Raw genomic sequence first — 5,602 nt, forward strand, 5'->3', positions numbered from 1 at the left:
GTGGTCCAGGAGAGAAGACGAAAACCAGAAAGGGAAAGAAACCCGAAAATATGAAAACCATCTTGGGGTGTAATCCCCAAAGAGGCAGCTGCACTCAAAGGTCACCCAGGAGACGTGAGTTTAAATTATGGGCTCCCCAAACCCAAATCTGGGGGATTTCTACCTTCTGGCCTGCCCCTACTCCTTCCACCCACCTCTCACCCCATCTCCATGCACAAACAGACACACACACACACACACATACACATGCACAGAAGTATACCAGAGTCACACACACACACACAGACACAGACAGAAACATACACAGAGTCACACACACATACACCCTCGGGCACAGGGTTTTTAGAGACTATGTTGCATGTATTCACCACTCAGTCCTTCGGCTAAGTGCTCTCAGCTGCAGTATTATCTCATTTTCTTCACACAGTAAACCTTCAAGGCCGTTGTTGCTAATCCCATTTTGCAGACAGGAATACGGAGCCCCAGAGATATTAAATGTCTGGTACAAGTTTCCTCAGTCGGCAAGCAGCCCAGCAGGGATGTTAATCCCTCCCCTGAGTCCAGATCCAGGTCCCCACCTTTCCCACCAAAATACACTAACCCACATTGATTCCATCCACACTGTTTTATGTGCTAAGAATAAAGCAATGAACAAACCAGACCAAGGCCTTGGGCGGTGAGAGAAATGGGGAAATGTTGGTCAAAGGTACAAACTTGCAGTTATAAGATGAATAAATTCTGCGGATGTGTACTACAGTTAAGAGCACTGTATTACATACTTGGTGACTATAGCTAACAACACTGAATTGCATATTTCAAGGTTGCTGTGAGAGTAGATCTCAAATATCCTCACCACAAAACCGAAAGGGTAAGTAAGTGTCGGGATGGAGGTGTTAGCTAATGCTATGGGGCAATCATTTTGCGATACATAAACGTATAAAATCAACACACCGTACACCTTAAAATTACACAGTGTTATAGGTCAATTATACCTCATTAAAGATGGGGGAAAGAAACAACACATATTGTATGATTCCATCTATATGAAACGTCCAAAAAAGTCTAAAGAGATAGAAAGTCGATTACCGTTTGCTTAAGGCTGGGAGTGGAAATGGGGAATGACTGCAGATGGGCACAAGAATTCTTTTGGGGATGATGGAAATGTTCTAAAATTAGATCGTGGTGATGGTGGCACCAATCTGTAAATATGCTAAAAATCGTAAGTATATAATTAAGTATATAATTCATATACTTAAAATGGGTGTATTTTATAAGATGTAAACTATACCTCAATAAAGCCGTTAATAACAACAACAAAACCGAAACAGACCGGACCCCACCCCCGGGGAACTCACGTTGCTCATCATCCAGGAGTGTCTATTCCTTTCCATGTGAGTCGTCTGCTTCCTCCGGGACGGAACGTGAACGTGCACGGGCATCCCTGGGGGTCTAGCATCTGAATCTGCGGGCCTCAGGTCGGGGTGCCTTTCTATCAAGCTCCCAGGTAAGTCCAATGCTGCTGACCTATGGACCACACCTTGAGGAGTAAGGCTGCACTACGTCTTGGAGAGGAGAGAAGAGGGTATATTTCATGCCCCATATCAGCTGTTGACTCTTTTTTGGCAGATCAGCCCTGGCTACCTGACTGGTGAGTCTGGGAAGGGGACTGGCTAACAGGATGGGCGGTTCCCCATGGGACCACCTGCTTCCCTCCTCTGGCTCAACCCCACGTGCCCTGTGACCCCCACCCCGGGAAGTGCTTCCTTCTGGGGTGCAGTCTTAGGGAGGCAACAGCCCATATAGATGGAGGCCACGTTCTCAATATCAGCCTCATCTGTATGTCAATTTTCCACCTGCTTTATTTCTGTAATTTCTTAATTGGTTCCAATCAGGAACAGGGAAGAGTCACTAGGCTGAATCATGTGAAACTGCCAGCTGAACAGGTCAGTAGGATATCGACAATTTTGTACGGTTCAAGCTAATATTTATTGGGCACCCTCATATTCTAACACCACATACCAGTGGTTTTCAACCTCAGGTCATATCAAAATCACCTGGGGATTTGGAAAAACCACGAAGGCCCAGGCCTCATCTTACTTCAGCTCACTTGAGCCTCTGTGTCTTTCATCAGCCCTGTAGACGAGGCTGCATACACCAAAGTTTGAGATGCCCCGTGACAGGGCAAGCACGATGCTGAGTTCTCTGCTTATTTCATTGAATCTCTGGGACGACCCATCACGCCTGCGCCTGAGTCAGCTCCTATGGACTCTCACGAGCAAATTGTTAAATTTTTGGGAATTTTGTGAGCTGTCTGTTAAACATAGTTGTTATTAAAAATTAAAGTATATGAACTTACAATTAAGTAAATTATATTAAAAGCATAGGTAATACGTACTCAAACTCGTCACTTCCTAATTATTTTACTACATTTTACTATCACCTATGCTTTGGAAGCTATTGACAAACATTGTATCAGTATGTTGGAAATAATATATCATGGTGTGTGGCTGTAGTCTCTTCCCAGCTCTGCCTTCCCTGGCTTCATGTTGGTGGTTTGAAATCATCCATGATGAGTGAGAGTGTTTATACCGTGGAAGCTGGCAAACACTACAAATCGGGCGTTACTTCCCCAGATCAGACCTTCGACCTCCCCATTTCACAGATGAGGAAACTGAGGTTTGGAGATTAAATGACTTTCCCATGATCTCAGGGCCACAGTCTGAACTCAGACAGCTGACTCAGGAGCCCAAGTTTTTAACCAATGGGCATATTGTGCTTTTTCTTTGTATCTTTCCTAGGCTTGTGGCATGAGTCTCCACCCACCTTCCTGGAAAGCACAACCGCCTCCCCAACAACTGGCCGGCCCCAGGACCCCACCCCCTCTTCCCCAGCAGCCTAAAAAGGAGGCCAAAATAATGCTCCAAAAGCAGGGCCCATGGCCTCTGACGGGTCAGGTACGTCAGCAGAGTCAGGAGAGGCTTTGTTGCCCAAGCCCAGCCTCCTGTAGGGTCTCCCCACCAGTGGATGTCCGTACAGTTTAAGTGGGATAAATTAAATTGGGTGGGTGCTCTTGGTGAAAAAAGTCATAAAGAGATGGCAGAGTCTGGAGGTAAGAGGAAGGCCAGTGGAGTTTTGCCTCACAGGTCGGGGAGGTTGAGAAGATGCATGTTGAGAGAGGAGAAGGGGGGAGACAGGAGGGGTGTTGCTTTCAGCCCACCCCCACCCAGCAGTGGTCCCTTGGCCCCTCGAAGGAACCTGGAAGGAGAGAGGAAGGAAAGCCCACAATGGGGGCACAGGCAGTGTGAGAGGTCCAGGCTGGTTTCCCCTCACCCTTCTCTCTCATTTTCTCTCCAAAATGTTGGGTCCCTAATGATTCTACCTCCAAGTGCCACTCCCACTCAGTCCCCAGAGGAGGAAATACTTGGGACAAAGACCTCCCTTGAATGATTCTAGTTTTATTTTAAAAAAGAGAATGGGGACTTCCCTGGTGGCGCAGTGGTTAAGAATCTGCCTGCCAATGCAGGGGACATGGGTTCCAGCCCTGGTGCAGAAGATGCCACATGCCGCGGAGCAACTAAGCCCGTAAGCCACAACTACTGAGCCCACACGCCTAGAGCCCGTGCTCCGCAACAAGAGAAGCCACCGCAATGAGAAGCCCGTGCACCACAACAAAGAGTAGCCCCCCTGCTGCAACTAGAGAAAGGCCGTGCATAATAATGAAGATCCAACACAGTCAAAATAAATAAATAAATAAATAAAAATAAAAACAGTGAATGTAGGGAAAAAAAAGGAAAAAGGAGGGAAAACTGAGGTCACAACCCATTTATGACATAGTGTTGACAGCAGGATTCAGGGTGTTTTATTGTCTTTTTTTGGGCACTGGTTTTCCCTTTGTTTTCTGGCAATAATACTGTACATTTTTTATAATGATGAGGAAACAAGTTATATTTTAGGAAGAAGGAGGAAGGGGAAGAAAACAGCAGAAGAAATCATCACAGCAATTATGCAATTATGTAATTACGGGGCCAAAAAATACTTTCCATTAAATAATACATTGCTTTCTCTCAATAGCCCGCAAGGAAGAAGCATAGACGTTGTTAATTCAATGTTTAAAATGGGGGAAGATGTTTATTCACCATAATTAAGATATGGAATCAACCTAAGTGTGTGTCAATGGATAAAGAAAATGTGGTATGTATATATTAATACAATGGAATATTATTCACCCTTAAAAAAAGGAGATTCTGCCATTTGGGACAACCTTGATAAGGCTGAAGGACATTATGCTTAGTGAAATAGGACAGACACAGACAAATAGTGCATGATTTCACTTAGAAGTGGAATCTGAAAAAGTCAAACTCATAGAAGCAGAGAGTAGAATGGTGGTTGCCAGGTACTGAGGGTAGGAGGGGAATGGGGAGATGTTAGCCAAAGGGTACAAAGTTTCAGTTATGCAGAATGAATAAGTTCTGGAGATTTAATGTACAGCATGGTGACTATAGTGAATAATACTGTATTGTGCACTGGAAATTTGCTAAGAGAGTAGATCATATATGTTCTCGCCACACCAAAAAAAAAAAAAAACAAAAGTTAACAATGTGAGGTGATGGCTGTATTAATTCACTTGATTGTGATAATTACTTTACAACATATTTGTATATCAAAATATTACATTGTACACATTAAATATAGTTACAATTTTTATTTGCCGATAAAGCTGGAAAAAATAGGGAAACTGAGGGCTGGGGGCTGTTGACGTTTCCAGGGTCAAAGAGAGAGTCCAAAGCAGAGTCAAGATCTGGCTTGAAGTCTCTCAGCTCTAAATCCAGTACTCCTACCACTGTGTTGGGGGCACTCTCTGTACAAGTGACATCTATGGAATGTCTGTCCACCCAAAACAACCTCCCCTTACCTCCCCAGATCCAGAGGGGGGATGCTCTTGACCATGTAGAATGCAGCATTTCTGTGCCCTGACCATGGATTTTTGGGGAGGAAGGGGGAGCATATCCAACTCACTTAGGGCTGATCAGAGTTCCTTCCCTTAGAATCTGGAGTTGAGTCATAGAGAAATAGAAAGAGTGATGAGAGACAGAGAAAGAAGGAATGAGACCTTGTTCATGTGGCTGGTAATCATGGTTTGCCCTATGACATGGTGAACAGAGAACGTAGGTCTGCAGGCACATAAAAATAAAGCGGAGACACAAAAAGGAATGGAGATGAGAGATGAAGGGAGAATCTGAGTGACCTTCTAAGGCCTTCATCAAGCTTAGCTCTGTGCTCACTTTGGCAGCACATATACTAAAAGTGGAACAATACAGAGAAGATTAACATGGCCCCTGCACAAGGATGACATGAAAACTTGTGAAGCATTCCATATTAAAAAAAAAAAAAAAAATCTTACTTGTGTTCCTGCCCTACATCCTTATAATAAGTGCCGTTTTTTTTTTAAATTAAGGTAGGTTGAGTTGATATCTGTTTCTTGCAGCCAAAAGATTGCAAACTAACAATTTGTTACTGCATGAATGTACCTTCCTCACACTGACTTTGAAACTTTTTAATTTTCTAGAAGGAGGCCTATCTTCACTTCAAGTATTTACCATTA

At 44.0% G+C, this 5,602-nt stretch overlaps 1 non-coding gene across 1 annotated transcript; it reads left to right on the plus strand.

The window, feature by feature from the left end:
* The first annotated feature begins 5,274 nt into the window (after positions 1–5,274).
* Positions 5,275–5,381, plus strand: LOC132361001 (U6 spliceosomal RNA). The gene has a single exon (XR_009501318.1). It is a non-coding gene; the product is annotated as a U6 spliceosomal RNA (small nuclear RNA).
* The last annotated feature ends 221 nt before the right edge of the window (positions 5,382–5,602 follow it).

The sequence above is a fragment of the Balaenoptera ricei genome, chromosome 2, assembly GCF_028023285.1.
Source record: "Balaenoptera ricei isolate mBalRic1 chromosome 2, mBalRic1.hap2, whole genome shotgun sequence".
NCBI classification, from domain to species: Eukaryota; Metazoa; Chordata; class Mammalia; order Artiodactyla; family Balaenopteridae; genus Balaenoptera; species Balaenoptera ricei.